Here is an 8,901-nt window from a genome sequence, read left to right as displayed (position 1 = left end):
TCAAGCAACAAATATAATCGTCACTCCATATAATTTCTGAATTTTCTGGCATCCAATAGTCCAGGCATTCCGATAATCTGGATCTTGTTTCCAGCGTAGCACTGCATAACTGTCAGGCCTAATTCACACATAGTGGCCAACAGTCCCAAATTTGCAGGAACTGTCCCTCATTTTTGGTCTTTCTTGGGTCAAAAATGGGCAAGGTTTTACATAAATGGGCAGTCCTACGCAGTTTTCGGTATTCCTGGGGTGGTGTTTATTTCACCTTATTTACCAACTGCAATGTTGGTATGTTCATACAGTCAGTTTTTGTCAGCAATTTCCTTCAACAATTGTAAGCCAAAAAACAGGTTCGGGTCTAAAACACAGGAAAGCATTAAACCTTATCTCTGGAAACCATTGACCAAACAATGACTGTATGAATAAGGCCTTACCAGTTCTGAGGCTCCTGTGACCACAGGCTTATGCACACAGGTATGCAGCAGGCACCATGGTGCACAGGGGAACTAAAAGTGGCCCTGGAAAAAAAGTTTGTGATAGGATTTGAACTCACAGCTTCTGCATCATAGCGCAGAACTTTAACCACCACACTATATATCTGCATAACCAATAACTAAAATAAAATAAAATATGAGACTTCTACTGTATAGGTCTCAGTAGACGTACAATACAGTAGAAGTTTTTTTTTGTAAGTAACTGGCTATGAAGCTATTATAGCTGAGTGGTTAAGTGTCTTGCCTCTAATGCAGAAAGTTGTGAGTTTGAATCCTGGCAGAAACTTTTCTGAAATACAGGCTAAATTAGAATTAAATCCTCTGGGTGTCCCCAAGCACTGCCTCCATATATGGACATAGCTATATATAGAGTCAGAGCAGGGATTCCTAAGCCACGGACTCACACTGAGGGATTCCCTCACTGTACAGCGATCTTCTGCATAGAAATGGAGGCTAAATTAGATTTAATAGACTGAATCGAGCATCGAGCTCGAGCACACGCGGTGTTCGGCCGAGCATGCTCGTTCAACACTAATCTGTACATATGAAGTCCATTGCCAACTTTTTAGGTTTTTTTTCTGTAAGATTTGGATAGAAAAACCAAGAGAATACCTGATAATCCCACATTGCCAGATCTCTATATGCTTATGTGCTATTGAGTTATTGTACGTTGCATTTTTGCTGTACTCCACTATGTTGTTTATTTGCCCGTCTCTACAAGATTTGCCTCGGCAGCAAAAAGGCAATGAGTTCCATTCATCCCGGCCTGCTAAGTGACTGAATTATGTTTAACTCTACACAGTGCAATGAAAATAGTGTTTCCCCAAAGCCCCAGAGGAACCCGGCTGTCTCCAGAATACAAATGATTATTGTAAAAAAAAAAAAAGCTATTCCCATTCCAGAATTCATTTTTCTTAAAAGTCATTACCAGTGCACAAAATCAGCAGGAAGTGACCTTCAAGTCTAATTAGTGGAGCATGGCTCGAAAAGGACTAAGTAGGACAGAACTTCAAAGTCAATGTGTCGTCTGCTGCCCGGTAATGAACTATTAATGAGGCAATTAAGTGCTTATAGACGTGGTGTCAAAAAGACTTTTACTAATCGGCAGCAATAGGAAAACCGCAAAGTGTTTATTTTTGGTGTGCTCTGCTCAAGCCCTCCAGGTATTCCCTGCTAATCTTAGGCACCCAGTAAAGACTGAATAAAAGCAAGTCATCCACCAGAGGCTAAGAAGTGAAGGCAAATATGTAGACAGACAACAAAAATAACTTACTAGACCTGAGTGAATTTCTTAGGGTCTGGCCACACGTTCAGGTTTCTGCATGCAGTTTTGGAAGCCAAGATGATCAAGAGTGAATAAAAAAAAAAAAGAGGAGAATTTTGAAAAATTCCCGTCAAATTTACTAATTTCAGAATCAGTTTGCTCATTTCTATAACTTACTTAGTAACAATTCAATAAACCAAACTGAGGGCAGAAAAAACTGGTGACAGAGAACCAGAATGAAACGCTGGATCCCTTACTTTTTTGATCAAGTCGTATTCTTAATACTCCAAGAGCTTGAGTTCCATTATTCATGAGCTTTGGCTACACCCGTCCTCCCGCTGATGACTAACATCTCTCTTTCTTAACTGCATACAGGAAGAAAGCTTTCAATCAGTGGCAGAGGTGGTGGTATCAGTGGCAGAGGTGGTAGTGAGGGCAAGGGGCTCAAGAGTATGAGGATTTACACTCTATTGAGTGGACTTGAGAACTGGGGGTGAAGCTGCTAAACAGGGATTGTAAGAAAACAACAGGTCAAAAAAGTAAGTGAACCAGCAGTTCAATCAGGGTTTCTGTCAACAGTTTATGCATCCTTCAGATAGGGTCGCATAAAACGGGTGAAAGATTCCCGTCATAGTGATTGTACAGGACAGTACAACCGCACGACCGCTTATTTTTTCAAAAACAGCATCACACCTGTCCTATCGTTGTGTATAGTTTTACAGCTCATCCCCATTCGTTTCAACTAAGGTGAATTGAAATACCAAGCATATCCCTAAAAAAAAATCTACAACTGGGCATTTCCCTTGACAAAGGGGTGTGTGTCTCTACACAGTTTGTCTTAGTACACATTGGATAATGTAGGAGAGTATGTGGACACCCCCCACCACCCTTTCCTGACTAATAACACCCAATTGTCAAATTATAAGATGGTATAGCAATGTTATTTCATAGGGAATACATGTATTTACTAAAAGGGCAAGATGTCAAGATGTTAAAAATCATATTCAACTGTTTCTAAGGGTCTATCCACAGTATTTTTGATCCGCTCCGCATTTTTTGCAGATCTGATGTGGACCCATTCATTTCAATGGGGCCAAAAAAGATGTAGATAGCACACTGTGTAATGCCCGTATCTCTATGTCCATTCCGCGGCCCCACAAAAAAGATAGAACATGTCCTATTCTTGTCTATTTGCGGACTGAAATAGGCATTTCTAGCATAATGTCCAGGACAGCAAAATGTGGGATGCACAAGGCCGGTGTGTGTGTTTTGCAGATCCACAATTTACGGACCACTAAATGGATATGGTTGTGTGAATGGATCCTTAGAAATATATATTTTGTTAAAGCTCAGTAGTAACAATCAGAGTAGCCCCTAGAGAGTTGTCACAAACTACTGAATGATAATTCATCCATCCAGTGATACTCACTCCTCCTGGGGTATGATTTTTTTTTTTTTTTTAAGGGGTTGTCTGGGCTTTTACTATTGATGACCTATCCTCAGGATAAGTCATGAATATCAGATTGGTGGGGGTCCAACACCGGGCACCGATCAGCCGTTTGAGGAGACGATGCGCACAGTTCGCTCGTGCCGTCTCCTTTCTCTCTTCCTATCCACTGCTGCTGTCCCATAGAAATACAGCGGCGAGTAGGAAGAGAGACGGCATGTGAGCACTGCGTGTGCCGTCTCCTCAAACAGCTGATAGGTGGGGGTACTGTGTGTCGGACACCCGCCAATCTGATATTGATGACCTATCCTGAGAATGGGTCATCAATAGTAAAAATCCCGACAACCTCTACTTTTGTAGAAGCCTTAAAGGGGAGAGAAACCCAAATGCTATTTTGACCCATTTACCAACACCATCCTTCCCCTGTTCTCAGCATCACTGCATCCTGGCAGGATCTTTACATGTATAACTTCCTGTTTCATTAGCTTCCTGCTGAGTTTTCTAACCAAACCTAGCATGCTTTGCTCTGTAATGTTTCTCAGGGTTTGCTCCACCTGCCATACTGTTCCCTCTGCAGCAGTAATGCACTCTGCACATTTCCTCTCCACGTGAACTAGGTGGAGAAACAATACAGAACAAAGCATGCTAGGTTTGATTAGCAAACACAGTGGGTAAACTTCCAGCCAGGATGCAGTGATGCAGGTATCAGGCAAAAATATTCAGTGTTTGAGCAAATAAAAAATTAATTATGGAACCAGAAAACCCCTTTAATGCTAACATTTTGATACCTTCCCCTGCTCCTTTGTTTACTTGACAGTATTCCCAAAAAGTAACCAAATGGGCCAAGTCATTGACCCCACCCCCCATCCTCCAACCCCTATCATCTTGCTATTCTGTCTTGCACGCCAAAACTCATCTACACCAAAGGCACCCCATCGAACACCAGGTAGGACCACCAAGCCAGGGAATGCTCAGAGAGAAGAAATAAGACACCCTCCATCCATTAAACTACACCCACTCTGGCCAACACTACCTCTCCTGTCCTCCACATAGCACTCCCCTGGGGGTTCCTGCAGTAACACATACACATTTTTGGTGCAACACCTCACACCTCTGTGCAGGTATCTTAAGGTTCATGCACATGTGCTACTGACTCTATGTGCAAGTGGCAAATGCAGTCATTGGCCCTTGTGTGCCCCCTTACAGCACCTCCATGAGCAATTCATTTTTTCTTAAAAGCAATGATTTGGCCTTGAATGATTCTTCATGTGTTAAATAATTTACATGCAACTTTCATGATACAACAGAATATGTTTTTTGAAAATCCACAGCATGCCCTGAATTACCGCTTAGTATATTGTATTGTAAATTGTTGCAGATTTTTGTACATCAAATCCACAACATCTGAATATTAGGAGACCTTACGCACCTTGCTGTTGGCAGCTTGGACTACTATTATTCCTGCCATACACATGCACACTTTGGGCATGTTGAAATCCAACATGTCCGACCCTTCTTTCATCTGGGAATTATCGGAACAACCCTGAACACATTAGATGGTTGGCCGGTCCCACTAAAATCTGAAGGTTCAGATGATGTTCCTCTAATGTGTATGGCCAGCATTCCAGGCAATACTCTGTGCCAAAATCCAATTGTAATCAGCTCCCCATAGTTTTTAATAGAAATCTATGTTGCTGTTCACATTATTAAAGGCCCGTTAAGGTCTGAAACGTGTCAGTCGAGTGTGTTATAGTCTTTACCGCCTTATGGACTATGTGACTGCGGTTTGAAGTGCTTGTTCACCATCTGCATGTGTTCATATGGCTGCTCCCTTGTGGTTCGATTTCTTCTGAGAACACCTTATTGGGGCTGTCCGAGTGTTTAATACTGATGACTAGAGTTGAGGTACCCGGATCCGAATCTGGACTTTCTAACTGAAGTTCGGGCTCAGAGTCGGTGTTCGAGTGATTTTATTATTTTGCGTTATAACGGAAAAAATGTACATTCTTAAAGCAGAATGCTGAATAAAATGTCTACTGAGCGGTAAAAAAAAAACAAAAAAAAAAACTCACCTCATCAACTTGATCGCGCAGCCGGTATCTTCTTTTCTTCAGGACCTGCAAAAGGACTTGCGGTGACATCACAACGCTCACCATGTGGTGAGCGTGGTGACATCACCGCAGGTCCTTCTATCTTCATTCAGCAGTACCTGCGGTGACGTCACCGCGCTCACCATGTAGTGTAGTCAACGCAGGTCTTTTTTCAGGTCCTGAAGAAAAGAAGATACTGGCTGTGCAATCAAATGGATGAGGTGAGTTTTGTTTTGTTTTTTTACCGCTCAGTAGACATCTTATTTAGCATTCTGTTTTAAGAATGCTATTATTTTCCGTTATAACCATGTTATAACAGAAAATAATAAAGTGAAGTTTGGGTCCCCATTGACTTAAATGGGGTCCGGATTCGGGGTGAAGTTGGGGTCAAGGTCCTGTCCTGAACCCGAACTTTGACCTGAAGTTCGACCGAACCCGGCGAACCCAAACTTCCACGGGTTCGCTCAACCCTACTAATGACCTATCCTTTGGATAGATCATCAGTATGCCATCGGTGAGGGTCCGACTCCCGTTACCCACCGCCCTGGTGAGAGCTGCTGTTTTCTTCCAGCACTGGAAGTTTCATTTCAGTATCATTACAGATCAATTCTGCTTTCAGTTTGCTATTCTTGTTATTAGTTAGGTAACAGCACCATCTAGCAGTGGTAAAAATGTATTACACCTATGTTTCTTGTTAATAAAGATTATTGTATTGTTGGGAGGTGCTAAACATTGTGGGTAGTGCAAGGCATTCTGGGAAAGAGAATCCCAGTCTCAATTTTACAGGACATCAGCAGAGCTGTTCCATGCAGCTCTCCTTCTGGGTACAAGGTGGAGTCCATAGATGGTCAGACCTGCTTGTCCCTGCCAACCATACTGGAGTGCAATCACATTCCTGACAATCGTTCTGAGATACCTACACTAGAGGTAGCAGCATACCAACCCCATCTTAAACTCAGGGATATGTTATGCAGTGATGTTTAGTTAGCTGTAGTATTACTCTAGGAACATGTAGCTGTTAGATGTTAGCTATGCAGTTCTATGTACAGGCAGCCATTTTTGGACATTTGCTCAGAGTTAGGCCGAATGCACACGGCCGTTGTTCACGGCCGTGAGCGGTCCGTGGAACCGCGGCCTGGATTCCTTCTGAGAGCAGGAGCGCACGGCGTCATTGGTTGCTATGATGCCGTGCGCTCCCTGCTGCTGCCACAGTACAGTAATACACTGGTATAGATCATACCAGTGTATCACTGTATTGCGGCGGCAGCAGGGAGCGCACGGCGTCATAGCAACCAATGACGCCGTGCGCTCCTGCTCTCGGCAGGGATCCAGGCCGCGGTTCCACGGCCCGCACACGGCCGTGAACAACGGCCGTGTGCATTCGGCCTTAATGTAATGTTGTAGTGCATGTGGTTTTATGCTTTCTGCTGTACATGCTATCTTGTATGCTTTATACTTATACAAACTATTTTTATTCTTAAAGTTTTACTGCATCAATACTCCTGTTTTGCCAATAAAAAATTTGACTACAGAGAACAGTTCTCTTATTTCGAAGACAGGAATGGTTTATACTGAATGTCAGACTGCACATTGTGTGAACGTGTATGAAGACAGAACAGTAAAACCGATGCTAGTCACCAGCAATAGTGGATCCAGTGGCGTACTGCCAATATAGGCAGACCACGCCGTTGCTATGGGGCCCGCAGCACAGGGGGGCCCGGAGCACATGGAAGGCTCCGCCCCCTACTCTGCACAAGACAGTGACAGACTCGGTGTATTCATAGTTTCAGGCGGCGTTCTTGAACTTCTCCCTCAACCCCACCCATTGTTCGGGCTGCATCTCCCTCCCCGGCAAGGATCCTGCTGCTGCTGATTGGCCAGTGTATCAGGCAGCAGGAGCAGCGAGCCAGGCACACATAGAGACTAGGGTGGCCACTGGCTTCACGGACCTCGCCGGCCACGCCCCTAGAACTTACAAACCACGCCCACCTCCGCGAAGCCACGCCCCCATCGCCTGCCGGGAAACGGGTGGAGGAGAGGTAAGAACTTGTGGAGGGGTCATGGGTGTCCTGGAGGGACAGTAGTAGTTATTAACGGTAACTCCTTTCAGCAGTACCCTATTCACAGTATTTATTAACCCTTTTCAGCAGTCCCCTGAGGGCTTAATAAATACTGTGAATGGGGAACTGCTGAAAGGGGTTAATAAATACTGTGAAAGTGTGAAGGGCCTTCACATAGACCCTTCAGTCCCCTCTTCACACTTATTTATTTCCCCCTTTCAGCTGTTCCCAGGACCCACACAGTAGGTATTATTAACCCCTTTCAAAATTACCAGCGCCTGCCCTTCCCCCCCCCCCCCCCCTTTGAGCAATCCCCGACGGCCCACAGCACAGACCAGGGAGTACCTCAGCTGTGCTCCTCAGAGTCTGTTCCTCCACTTCCTGAGTGGCCGCGCCTGCACAAACCAGAATTGACTGGCGCGATGCAGGCGCTGCCGGACGTGCGACTGATGTCGGTGCGCTCTACGCCGTGATGCGAGTGATCCTTAAAGTGCCCCGTACTCGTCGAGTCTAGAGTCGCTGATGCCCACACAGCCGCCACTGCCTCCCTCCCGTCACGCAGATTAATACATCCAGCGACATAGGGGGGAGCAGCCAATAGCAGGCCACAATGGGAACGAGCCTCCCTAGCATCGCGGGTGACGCTAGGGAGGCTCATTTCCGACGCAGCCTGCTATTGTCTGCACCCCCCCCATTGGGCATAAGTATTAACTGTATGCGGTGCCTGGGCAATTTGGGGGGGCATAATAGGGATTAGATAGCCTCTTTAACCCTTAGGATACCAGAGGTTTTTTCATTTTTGCATTTTATTTTTCCTTCCCTATCTTCCTTGAGCCATAACTTTTTTTTGTGGGAAAACCCAACAATTTTTCCACCTTTTTAGGGGTTTTGTTCCTACAGCTTTACCTTTGTGGCAAAACTGACCTGTGCCCTTCATTCTCTGGGGCAGTACGATTACAACGATACCACATATGTATAGGTTTTTTATGTCTAAATAGTGTAAAAATACATTAACACTTTGATAAAAAAAAAAATTATTACTTTTTTACATCACCATATTCTGACCCCCATAACTTTTTTATAGTTATATGATCTACTGAGCTGTGTGGGGGCTCATTTTTTGCGGGATGAACTGTAGTTTTTATTGATACCCTTTTGGAGTGTGTGTGACTTTTTAAATCACATTTTATTACATTTTTTGGGGTGAGAGAAGTGATGAAAAAATGGTGCTGGTAACAAAGCTGTGTCAGGCTTTACCGCAGTGGGCACAGGCAGGAGGAGTGATATATATGCGGGCTCCTTCCCTGCACTCGTTCAGTTGTGCTCGCATACATATGGCGCCCTGTGCCCACTTTGCTAAAGCCTGACATCGCCCATTTATGCCCGACTTTACCAAAGCAGACGGGCAGGAGCAGTGATGTGTGCTGTACATGGCTGAGATCCTTACTCCCATACAGAGAGAGTATGGATTATAAAGCGCTATAAGCACCTGAATTCAGCACCTATTTCTTAAAGGTTTCTAACGGTTTCAGTAGAACATGTATAC

Source organism: Bufo gargarizans, chromosome 7, assembly GCF_014858855.1.
Source record: "Bufo gargarizans isolate SCDJY-AF-19 chromosome 7, ASM1485885v1, whole genome shotgun sequence".
NCBI lineage: Eukaryota > Metazoa > Chordata > Amphibia > Anura > Bufonidae > Bufo > Bufo gargarizans.
This window is presented reverse-complemented; position numbering follows the sequence as displayed.